The sequence below is a fragment of the Schistocerca serialis genome, chromosome 9 (genome assembly GCF_023864345.2).
Source record: "Schistocerca serialis cubense isolate TAMUIC-IGC-003099 chromosome 9, iqSchSeri2.2, whole genome shotgun sequence".
In the NCBI taxonomy this organism is placed as follows: domain Eukaryota; kingdom Metazoa; phylum Arthropoda; class Insecta; order Orthoptera; family Acrididae; genus Schistocerca; species Schistocerca serialis.
The window spans coordinates 77,313,332-77,325,187 of NC_064646.1; the positions used below are offsets into that span (position 1 = coordinate 77,313,332).

General features: G+C 44.2%; 1 non-coding gene across 1 annotated transcript; it reads left to right on the forward strand.

Moving 5' to 3' along the window:
• The first annotated feature begins 279 nt into the window (after window positions 1-279).
• On the forward strand, window positions 280-354 carry Trnas-cga (transfer RNA serine (anticodon CGA)). The gene has a single exon. It is a non-coding gene; the product is annotated as a tRNA-Ser (tRNA).
• The last annotated feature ends 11,502 nt before the right edge of the window (window positions 355-11,856 follow it).

An 11,856-nucleotide genomic window follows, 5' to 3' on the forward strand; every position in this document is an offset into this window, starting at 1 on the left:
TAGCACTTGCCCGCGAAAGGCAAAGGTCCCAAGTTCGAGTCTCGGTCCGGCACACAGTTTTAATCTGTCAGTAAGTTTCATATCAGCGCACAGTCCGCTGCAGAGTGAAAATCTCATTCTGGAAACATCCCCCAGGCTGTGGCTAAGCTATGTCTCCGCAATATCCTTTCTTTCAGGAGTGCTAGTTCTGCAGGGTTCGCAGGAGAGCTTCTGTAAAGTTTGGAAGTTAAGAGACAAGATACTGGCAGAAGTAAAGCTGTGAGGACGGGGCGTGAGTCGTGCTTGGGTAGCTCAGTTGGTAGAGCACTTGCCCCCGAATGGCAAAGGTCCCGAGTTCGAGTCTCGGTCCGGCACACAGTTTTAATGTGCCAGGAAGTTTGTAATGCTGTTACATATAGCGGAAGGCTATTAAACCGACCCCGACATTAAAGTTTTCGGTTAAGGGGGTGGTTTCGCTCAAATGTGCGACAATAGCGCTGATACGTGACATGTAGATCACTGATATGATGCTTACGCTTTCCAGTGCGACTGATCACCCTAATTTCAAATAAAAAAACCAACCGGCCCTTTCACTTCACTCAACATACTCAGTTTCATCTTATGCTTCGTTTCAACAACGATCTGAAATTTGTTACCTATCTTATTAAGTTCTTCTGCAAGGTTTTCTATTTCCTCTGTTGTTCCACTAAACAGAAAAGAGTCTCATCAGCTTAGCGTTTATAGTAAATCTGATTGTTTCTGCAGCAGCGTTTGTGATATAAAAAAGTTCTTTCCAGTGTTTCTACACAGGATGTCTTAGGAGAAATTTTCAATATTCAGTAACATGACAGTAACGATCATTCGAAGTAAAAAAGTCTGGTAAACAGGACTCTAAAACGCTTGCTTTAAAGGCTATGAGCACGTGTTCAGTAGAAGTGATTTGTTTTACAGTAACGAAGATGAATAAGTGCTTACAGCTCTTGAGATATGCATTTTAGACTCCATGTTTACTAGTCTGCTAGAATACTCGTAAATCTACTTTCCATTTCCAGTCCGTGTTCCTGGATGTGAAACTTCTTGTTGCAAGACATTTCGGGCGAACTGCCGGATTTCTAACTTGCCGCCACGATACTACGGCGCAGCGTCTTCCGGCCACGTCCAGCTTTACGAAACTGAAGATGACTAGAAGACAGTCCTCCGAAACATCATGGCAGCAAGTTACACACATCCGGCAGTTCGCCCGAAATTCCGTGGAGCAATCTAAATTCTTGAAAAGTTTGGAATTTTACGTATATTTGTTGTTACACAGAAAGTAGTCTTGTGACTAGGTAAGTTCCAGAATCGTTAAGAGCTCAAAGATTTTTCCTCTACCCATTGATCAATATTTTAGTATATCTTTTCTTATTATACTGAATATTTCTTTTACAGGTATGCTGGTATAAAAGGTGGCAATGCCATAGGGTGCAAATTTGAGAGTTGCTCGCCAGGGGATGCCTTTTATGTTATTGACGGCTCATAGCTCTTCTTGACAGAGAAATTATTTTCAAATTTGTATACCTTACATATTATGTCGTTAAGGATAACCTGGGCTAGCGATGGAATTTGCAGTGGGGTGTATGGGACACTGTGGTTCGAGAATTCTATGTTGTGATCTTAATTTTGATCATGATGGCTTCATTACTACACAGTATTTAGATTCTAATGATGTAAAAAGGAAATAGGCGATTTTAAAAGGGCTTTATAATTTTATCTTCGAATTTATTTGTTGGGTCACATTCCATTTTTTTTGCTTTCTTATTTTCTCTGAGGAATTCATGAACTTTGTATATATAGCCTGATTCGTACATGAAAACAGCTACGTTGCCCTTTTCTGCTTTAACAACGAGGAAAATACCAGTTGGAAGCAACTTGTTGCTAATACATCATGTCTCAAGTCCATTATTGATACTATTTCATATCTTGTTGTGCTTTTTCTATTTCTGAGTAGTAGCATTTTGTTCATTGTGTTTTATGTTGGTAGCTATTTTTATTAGGCTATTTTTATCTTCTCTATTAGATCTTTAATAGTGTTTGTAACTAGTCTGGAAATAATATTGTGTAAGCACAAGGTCTCCGTTTAACATCTCCAATTTACTGTAGTATTAATCATTTTGTCAAAAACTTTTCTCTTGTTGGAGAAGAGGTGTTTGGAGGGACTTCTTAGCATTATTTGGCATGAGGATAGTAACCCTTTTCCGTCTGTCTGAGAAATTCAAACACTCATTTTTAATAGTAATTAGAAATTGCAGCAAGCCATTAGCATTATGTAAGTACATACATACATACTCGTTGAAATTCACGTTGGGCACTCAACAGCGTGATTAAGAAAATAAGGAGAAAACATTGGCAGTCAAACCAAAGAACTTCAATTAACGCCAGTTATATTTCAGCAATTAAATTTGGCAGAAATAATAAAAGGATACTATAAGTCGTTCAATCGTTTTCAAAATTCTAGTTTTTCCAAAGTATTAGGTGCACAAATATGACTGATGCATGACTATAACGATAAACTTACCGTGTTTGCACTAACCTATGGCCACAAGCGGCGTACTTTGACAAAATGGCGACAAAGCAAGAAAATAGTTTTTGTGTGTCGGTATATGAGACATGTTTGTCTGCTTCAGCAGAACAGCATGGTTTGGGAAGGAATTGGAGAAAAGAACCGAAATGTAACCACAGCATGTGCGTCGGTATCGACTGTTTAGGAACACTGGGTGTCAGTAAACAGGGAAGTACAGGTCGACCAAGTGTACCAGATGCAGCCGTGGGGAGGGCGAAGGGAAGTTTTGTTAACAGTCCATGGGCAATTAAAACCAGAAATTCATGGCTGGCGTCTTCAATTTTGCATCTCAAACGCAGAGAGCACGTGAGGATGAACATTTCCCCTCCAAGCTGACTTTCACCGACGTAGCAACCTTCCATTTGTCTGAGAAGGATATTGGCTACAATGTGATAGTGTGTGGCATTGCAAATCCCCATGAAATGACGGCGTATGAAAGAGACTAGCCGAAAGTTAATGTTTGTAATCAGGGAGGAACACAACAGTTAGTCGTCTATCAATCTATATTTCACTGCAGACCCAGCTAGATTTTAGCTGTAGTACAGCCATCATCAATGCGTTTAGTAGCCAATCATATAGACCCAGAAAGCTCGTGTAAGCACACGTTGTTAAAACAACTTCTCACTGTCCATAGCTCGATTGACTAATATGGGTAATTAAGAAAAAATTGGTGATTTGAGGGAAAACAAATATTTTAGGAACAGCTGCTGGTAAATTTAATGTCAAGAGGTTCATGTCTTCAACGGCTTGCTAGTTTGCACATGAAAATGTATATTGATGCGATATTGAACGATCAAAAACAAATTTTGTAATTGTTTATTTCATGCTGAAAAAATAAAATAAATATCAAATCAGCGTGACTAACTGCCTTGAGGAGGACCCGGGTTCGATTCCTGGTACTGCCAGGGAGTTTTCCTTGGTGGAAAACTGGACCGGTGTGCACTCAGCATCGAGTTGCCGATAGAAAAGCTACTTAAACCAAAAGTTGCTGCACCGAGCTCTGCAAATCCGACAACGGCCGAGAGAGCGGTGTGCTGCCTCCAGGCTTCTCCATACCGCATCCAGATGACGGCATTGTTGAGGGCGACACGGCGGTCGGTTGGACCCGACTGGCACATGTGAGACGAGAACGTGGTACTTTCCTTTTCCTTCCCAATCACAAAACAAATTGATAAAACTCTCATATTTTTGGGCCTCAGTCATACAATAATGTTTGAATAATATTTCTGCCATTTGACTATACAAACTTCTTTATCTGATATTACTATCATGATTTTGGCCCTAAGGCATTATCAAGTACAACAATGCTCCGTATAATTAGACTTCGTTAAGTGCAGTCATTGCCAAGATCTTTTGAACTGGGTGTCCCAACCTGCAGACATGCACAAAATCACAAAATTGTATCGTAGACAGATGGCAAACATGTTTTTTAGAACAACTGAGCCACAGGATGAGCACAGTACAGTCTGCCACATTATTGTGGTTTTATACGTACAGTTATCTACACGCTGGGACACCCAGTTTATTAGATCTTGACAATGACTGCACTTAACAAAGTCTAATTAAACACAGCATTTTTGTAGTTCATAACGGCTTATGGCCAAAACAGCGATATTAATATAAAATAAAGTTGTTTCACAGTCAAATGGTGGAAATATCATTCAAACGCAATATAAACTGAATATTCTTCACTTCCGCTTGATCTATTTATCTTCATTAACAGTAGAATACCGATCTACACTTAAATATATTGTATTTTAGATGTGAGAAAAAAGTATAGTCTTGGTTGCGGAGGTTTTTAAATGCAAATTTAGATGATGCATTTCGTCTGTGGTAGGCATCTTCAGATTTTATCTGGTCGCGGCGCATAAATGATTATACGGCGCGAATACTTCCGTGAAATGCGTTTAGGATATGAAAAAGCTGAAGCGATTGAAAATTTGAAGTTAAATGTTGAACATAGAATCTTAGAATTTTGAAAAATACTGGAGAATATTTCCCTAGAGGATTATGTGGACTATTCATCCTGCTGTTGTGTGACTTGAACATATTTCTGTCATCTATGCCCGAAGGTGTAAACAAGTTCCAACAAATTTCGTATCAAAATTTATTCAGTAGAGAATCCTTCAAAAATTAGGAAAGAGAATGCACGGTGCCCAAGAAGATATGTGTCCCTTACAAGCGTTGTTGACATCTTTGTTCCTGCTCACTCGCTTTTCCCGATGAGTATAAAAGACTAAATAAAACTGGAACCTGCGCTCAGGTGGCAGCTGCAACTGCAGTCTGCTTCCATTACTAACGTATGAGTGCTTGAGTTGCAACGGTTAATAATTTGCGTAGCAATAGCAGCTGTAACGGTAAGGCATTTAACGGCTTGATTTTACGCAGCAGTAGAATGTCAACTGGTAAAATATTTTGCCGATTTGCTACACATAGCAGTAGTATCTCAAGGTCACACATCAGCTGACTGCACGGTCAACGTAATACGCCAGACAAAAATATTCTGTAGTACTTTTAAAGTGCTGATAATGTATGTTAAACATCGAACTTTAAAGTTTCAGTCGGCCCTCTTTTACTGTACGTTATTTCGAGTACCATTCAAAGGCGTGGCAAAAGCTTCTCTAATCTATTTTACTTCTAACTTTTAGACAAATAATTTCCCAGTACATTTGACTGGCCGGCCGCAGTGGCCGTGCGGTTAAAGGCACTGCAGTCTGGAACCGCAAGACCGCTACGGTCGCAGGTTCGAATCCTGCCTCGGGCGTGGATGTTTGTGATGTCCTTAGGTTAGTTAGGTTTAACTAGTTCTAAGTTCTAGGGGACTAATGACCTCAGCAGTTAGGTCCCATAGTGCTCAGAGCCAGCCACATTTGACTGTTTCTTCCAAAATTCTTATTTATTAGATCATCTACCACTGTTTGTATATCTAAATACATATTGATACGCCCTGAAGCCTTATACGCAGCAGAAAGTCTGAATGGTGTAACAACAGTGTTAATGAGGAGGCTAAAACCTGTAGAACGAAGGATTATGAGAAGGATAAAAGGACCTAGATTAACAGAAGATCGTCCACATGGAAGTTGAATTAACCAGGAACTGTACAACCAGCTAGAGAGAATAGCGGGCACTGACAAGAAATACTACTTAATACTATAATATTATATATGCTGAAACTTCCTGGCAGATCAAAACTGTGTGCCCGACCGATACTCGAACTCGGGAGCTTTGCCTTTCGCGGGCAAGTGCTCTACCGTCTCAGCTCCCCAAACAAGTGAAAATTTCATTCTGCATTATATAGACTGCTTGACTTGTTGTATGGGAATAGTAACAGGCAATAACGGACGACATACGTATGTAATTGAGGTGTAGAGGTATATTTATAACAAAAAGATACAGATTTCAGCACATGGGAAAACAGGATAACAAACATGAATAACATTCAGTTTGGCGCAGGTTAGAAACCGAGAACAAAGTGTGATATCGGACTCTCATTAAGGAATAAATCCTTCTAGGGCACTAACGCACCTTTTTCTCTTGCTGTTCATGATGGCCGTCAAACTATTGAGGAGTCCCTGGGGAAGGCCATTTTCAGTTCTTGCACTATACGGGGCCGGGGTGTTCGTTGAGAAACACGTCTGCCAAGAGCAACCCAGGCATCCTCTATAGAGTTTAGATTCGGGGATTATGCAAGCCATTCCCTACATTCAGTTCAAAAATGGTTCAAATGGCTCTGAGCACTATGGGACTTAACAGCGGAGGTCATCAGTCCCCTAGAACTTAGAACTACTTAAACCTAACTCACCTATGGACATCACACACATCCATACCCGAGACAGGATTCGAACCTGAGACCGCAGCAGTCACGCGGTTCCGGACTGAAGCGCCTAGAACCGCTCGGCCACCGCGGCCGGCATACATGCAGTATCTTCACTTTCCAGTGAGTCCGACACCTTAACGGTGCTGCGTGGGCAGGTATTGTCGTCCGTATACAGGAAGTCGGGACCTACCGCAACCCCCAAGAATGACGAACATGATCCAGTATATTGTCTCTGCAATATAGCTGTGCTGTAACGACGTCTCGCACAAAGATATGCAGCGTTGTTTTGCCATTGTGCATAATAGCTGCCCACACCATACCGCCCAGGCCATAACGACGACGTTCGTGGACATTCTGTGGTGTTTAAAGTATCCCTCTCTCTCGCCACACTGGCTGGTGACCAGAATCACTTGCCACAGTGATGCGGGATTCGTCGGAGAATATCACTCTGAACCACTGTTACTGACTCCAACCATTGTGCTCCCTACACCAAAGAACTCTTTCTCGACGATGGTATGGTTGAAATCGGATGCATTTACCATGCTTCCGAGCATTCAAACCATCCTGATTTAATCGCCAAGAAATGGCTCGCGCAAAACACGTGTACCGAAAGCTGTTGCAAGGTCTGCAAAGATCTGCCCAGGAGTAAGATTATTACTTTTCGCCACTAGGACTACATATCGACCGACCCTCCTGCGGTATACTGCTCCGTCTACAACCACCAGCATGCTTTCGTGTGGCACTGCCATCTTCAGTGACCTTTCTTAATCCCGAGCTGAAACTTTTGGGCACGCCATAAGTGTGGCCACAGCGGTGACACATTGACCGGTTCCGAGCCACCCAGCTGCTCGTCCACGATCGTAAGACTCAAATGATATCTTCCAGACCCGTTGCCGCACCGCTCGAAATGTCACTCTAATCGGTTCCACAACAACCTCCGTCAAACAACGTACAGCATTAGCTGTCGAATACATACAGCGTCTCCGTGCACAGGTTTCGCTGCAGCTAATACGTCCTGTCCTCTACATTTCCTTTTACTATCGTTACTGGTGTGTTCCGCAGCAATTGTCAGTTATTCCTTAGCAAGCATGTAATGTATCCGCCTGTACAACCACGCATGTTAGCACTTCGCTTCCGGGGTTCGTAGAGACGCGTCGGCCCCGGATGTAACCTGCCCAGCTGATTAACGACGAGGGCCGGAGTGCCACCCAGCCTGGATGTGGCTTTCAGGCGGTTCTCCACATCCTACTAGGTGAATACTGGGCTGTCGTACGCATGTCCCACTTCAGTTATATGATTCACAAACATTTAGAGGATGTTTGCGCTCTTTCACGTGGGATAACACAGTTTAATAAGCCACGGCTGCAAAATACTAACACGAATTCTTAACAGACGAATGGAAAAACTGGTAGAAGGCGACCTCGAGGAAGATCAGTTTGGATTCCGTAGAAATGTTGGAACACATGAGGCAGTACTGACCCTACGACTTATCTTAGAAAAAAGGTTAAGGAAAGACAAACCTACGTTTCTAGCATTTGTAGAGAAAGCTTTTGACAATGTTGAGTGGAATACTCTCTTTCAAATTCTGAAGGTGGCAGGGGTAAAATACAGGGAGCGGAAGACTATTTACAATTTGTACAGAAACCAGATGATAGTTATAAGAGTCGAGGGACATTAAAGGGAAGCAGTGGTAGGGAAGGGAGTGAGACAGGGTTGTAGCCTGGCAGTGTATTGAAAGGAGCAGATAAGATGAACATCAACAAAAGCAAAACGAGGATAATCGTATGTAATCAAATTAAGTCGAGTCATGCTGAGGGAGTTAGATTGGGTAATGAGTCAATTAAAGTAGTAAATGAGTTTTGCTATTTGGGGAGCAAAATAACTGATGATGGTCGAAATAGGGAGGATATAAAATCTAGACTGGCTATGCAAGGACAGCGTTTCTGAAGAAAAGAATAGAAGCTTTCGAAATGTGGTGCTACAGAAGAATGTTGAAGATTGGATGGGTAGATCGTATAACTAACGAGAGAAGCTTTCGAAATGTGGTGCTACAGAAGAATGTTGAAGATTGGGTGGGTAGATCATATAACTAATGAGGGGGTATTGAATAGGACTGGGAAGAAGAGAAGTTTGTGGCACAACTTGACTAGAAGACGCGATCGGTTGGTATGACATGTTCTGAGACATCGAGGGATCACCAATTTAGTATTGGAGGGCAGCGTGGAGGGTAAAAATACACTAAACAGATTCAGAAGGAAGTGGGTTGCAGTAGGTACTGGGAGATGAAGAAGCTTGCACAGGATAGAGTAGCATGGAAAGCTGCATCAAACCAGTTTCTGGATTGAAGACCACAACAACAACAACAACAACAACAACACTAGGTACAGAAGGGTAAACAGCTTCACTTGTGGGGGTGAGGGAAGACGTGGCGATAGGCGTGGCATCTGGCCACCCTCTACTACTTACATTGCCGAATCCTCAAATTAACAGGCCGACACCGTGAAGATAAGGGATAAGAGGCACGAAGGGAAAGGACAATATCATACAATACAATATAATAAACGAGACTGTGTTCCTCGAACACATCAGTAGAATGGACCTGGGGCGATTGGCACATCAGATAATGTTATTTCTTATGAAGCAGAGAACCAAAATAGGCTTTATCTAAGATGTAAAAAGGGATCTGGAAGTAATGGGAATACAGGAAACCATATTTTCCACGGGATGATTTTCGAATAAAAAATTTGGGTTATGATAGGTTCCAAGGACACTATTACACCCAGAACATAACGATAAAGGCGAAGAATTTTGGAAAGTAAGAGAACGAACGACTGATGGACGAGGATAAACACCAGGAAAAATGAAGCAGGTGGCAACTGTTGTGGTCCTCAGATTGTCAACACGAAAAGAACAGGAAGAAGAATATATCTTGCCATCATTTTAGTTGTCTCTCTTGAGAAATAAGCATACACAACTAAAAGACAGAAGCTAGCGCAGTAGAAAAATCTGTCTGCAATTCGACAGGAGTACTACAAACCACTTTCGTCGGTGAACAGAATTCCGGATGAAAACCGAAAAGAATGCTTTCGCAGAATCCCATATGCTACCCTCCGCACAGTGTATTATCCGAGCACCACATACAGATGCACGACTTGCGCTGCTCCAGTATTTGCCGAAGCTTCTTATTTTCCTCGAGCTGCTCTTCCTGCGGCCACCTGTTGAGGCAGCAAGTCTTAATATCTGAAGTAAGCACTAGCCGTGGCGTCGGCGTGTTGCCACAATATGAGCGGAGTGGGACGCAAGTTCTCCTAATGATAGGCGGCACTCGGGCTTCCTAATTTGAGCACGGTTCATCATTCCGGCCGCTGGCACTGCTATGTTGGGTGAATGGATTGCCCAAGAGGTTATTTGGCCCCACAGAGGCTGAAACGGAAAGGAAAGAAGAGGAGGAGGAGGATTCCCATTTAATGGCATCTGTAAAGACAGTCGTCGCGTCGATCACAAAAAGAAAGGACGGGCAAAGTACGATCCGGAGGTGGAAGACCCGCCGGAGGTCGGTACAAATGGAGAAATACCGGTGGCGGTGGAAAGATGGTGGGCGGGGGGGGGGGGGGGCGGAGCAAATGGGAGGGGGGCTTCACCCACCGAGGGTTTTGATCTGGCTGGCAAGAAGTGGAAGGGTAAATAAATTATTATTTAACTTAAATGACTATCTGCTGCGACTGGTGTGGGCTCTGGACGCCGGTCGGTCGCGACGGAGGAGGAAATTAGAGGCGAGAATGGACGGAAGAAGGGAGAGGTGGAGAACAGGAGGAGGAGGACGGGGGGCTCCTGACAAGCCGGTAAGAGTGTTCGCTGCACGATTCCGGCCGAGAGGTCCGCCGAGGGCCAGAGATGGCCGCCGGCCAAGATATCTCATTCAGTCACACGTGCTGGCGTCAACACCGGTAGCCGAGCGGGCAAATTACGCTAATAGCCGCGCCGGACGGCCGCGTCCTTGCCTAAGTACACGGCGCGGGCCGGCGGCTAATGCCCGTCATTACGCGCCTGCCGCTCGATGGAAGAAGCGGGGAGAAGAGAAGCGAAGCGACCGGGACGACCGCCGCCCCGCCGCCGTCTCCGGGTCCGCCGCCGAAGGCTCTGCAGCCCAGGCGCCTTGCGATCGGCCGGCATAGCGCGTGGAGCGGATACGAAACCAATGCACTCGACCAGTAGGACCCGCTAGGGGTTCTGCTAGTGCCTACTAGGTCGGGCTCCTCATCAGATTTTAGCCAAGGGGAATGATCGGATCCTGGCGGTAGCCGTCGGAGTAGGGAAGGATGGGGAAGGAAGTCAGCTGTGCCCTTTCAAAGGAACCATCCCGGCATTTGCCTGAAGCGATTTACGGAGATCATGGAAAACCTAAGCCGGCCGTTGTGGCCGTGTGGTTCTAGGCGCTTCAGTCTGGAACCGCGTGACCACTACGGTCGCAGGTAAGAATTCTGCCTCGGGCATGGATTTGTGTGACGTCCTTAGGTTTGTTAGGTTTAAGTAGTTCTAAGTTCTAGGGAACTGATGACCACAGATGTTAAGTCCCATAGTGCTCAGAGCCATTTGAACCATCCCAGCATTTGCATGAAGCGATTTACGGAGATCATGGAAAACCTAAGCCGGCCTTTGTGGCCGTGCGGTTCTAGGCGCTTCAGTCTGGAGCCGCGTGACCACTACGGTCGCTGGTTCGAATTCTGCCTCGGACATGGATATGTGTGATGTCCTTAGGTTAGTTAGGTTTAAGTAGTTCTAAGTTCTAGGGGACTGATGACCACAGATGTTAAATCCCAAAGTGCTCAGAGCCATTTGAACCATTTGGAAAACCTAAATTAGGATGGCCGGACGCCGGTTGAAACCGTCGTCCTCAAGAATGCGAGTCTAGTGTGGCTGGCATCGAAAGAAGTGTACAAAGGAATAGAAAAGCAGCTGAAATCACTCAACAGAGGAAACTTCACTGAACCTGACGGGATAACAATTCGATTCTACGCAGAGTACGCGAAAGAGCCTGCCCCCTTCTAACAGCCGTGTACCGCAAGTCTCTAGAGGAACGGGAGGTTCCAAATGATTGGAAACGAGCACAGGTAGTTCCAGTTTTCAAGAAGGGTCGTCGAGCAGATGCGCAAAACTATGGGCCTATATCTCTGACATCGATCTGTTGCAGAATTTTAGAACATGTTTTTTGCTCGCGTATCATGTCATTTCTGGAAAGCCAGAATCTACTCTGTAGGAATGAACATGGATTCCGCAAACAGCGATCGTGTGAGACTCAACTCGCTTTATTTGTTCATGAGACAGAAAATATTAGATACAGGCTCCCAGGTAGATGCCATTTTCCTTGACTTGCGGAAGGCGTTCGATACAGTTCCGCACTGTCTCCTGATAAACGAAGTAAGAGCCTACAGAATATCAGATCAGCTGTGTGGCTGGATTG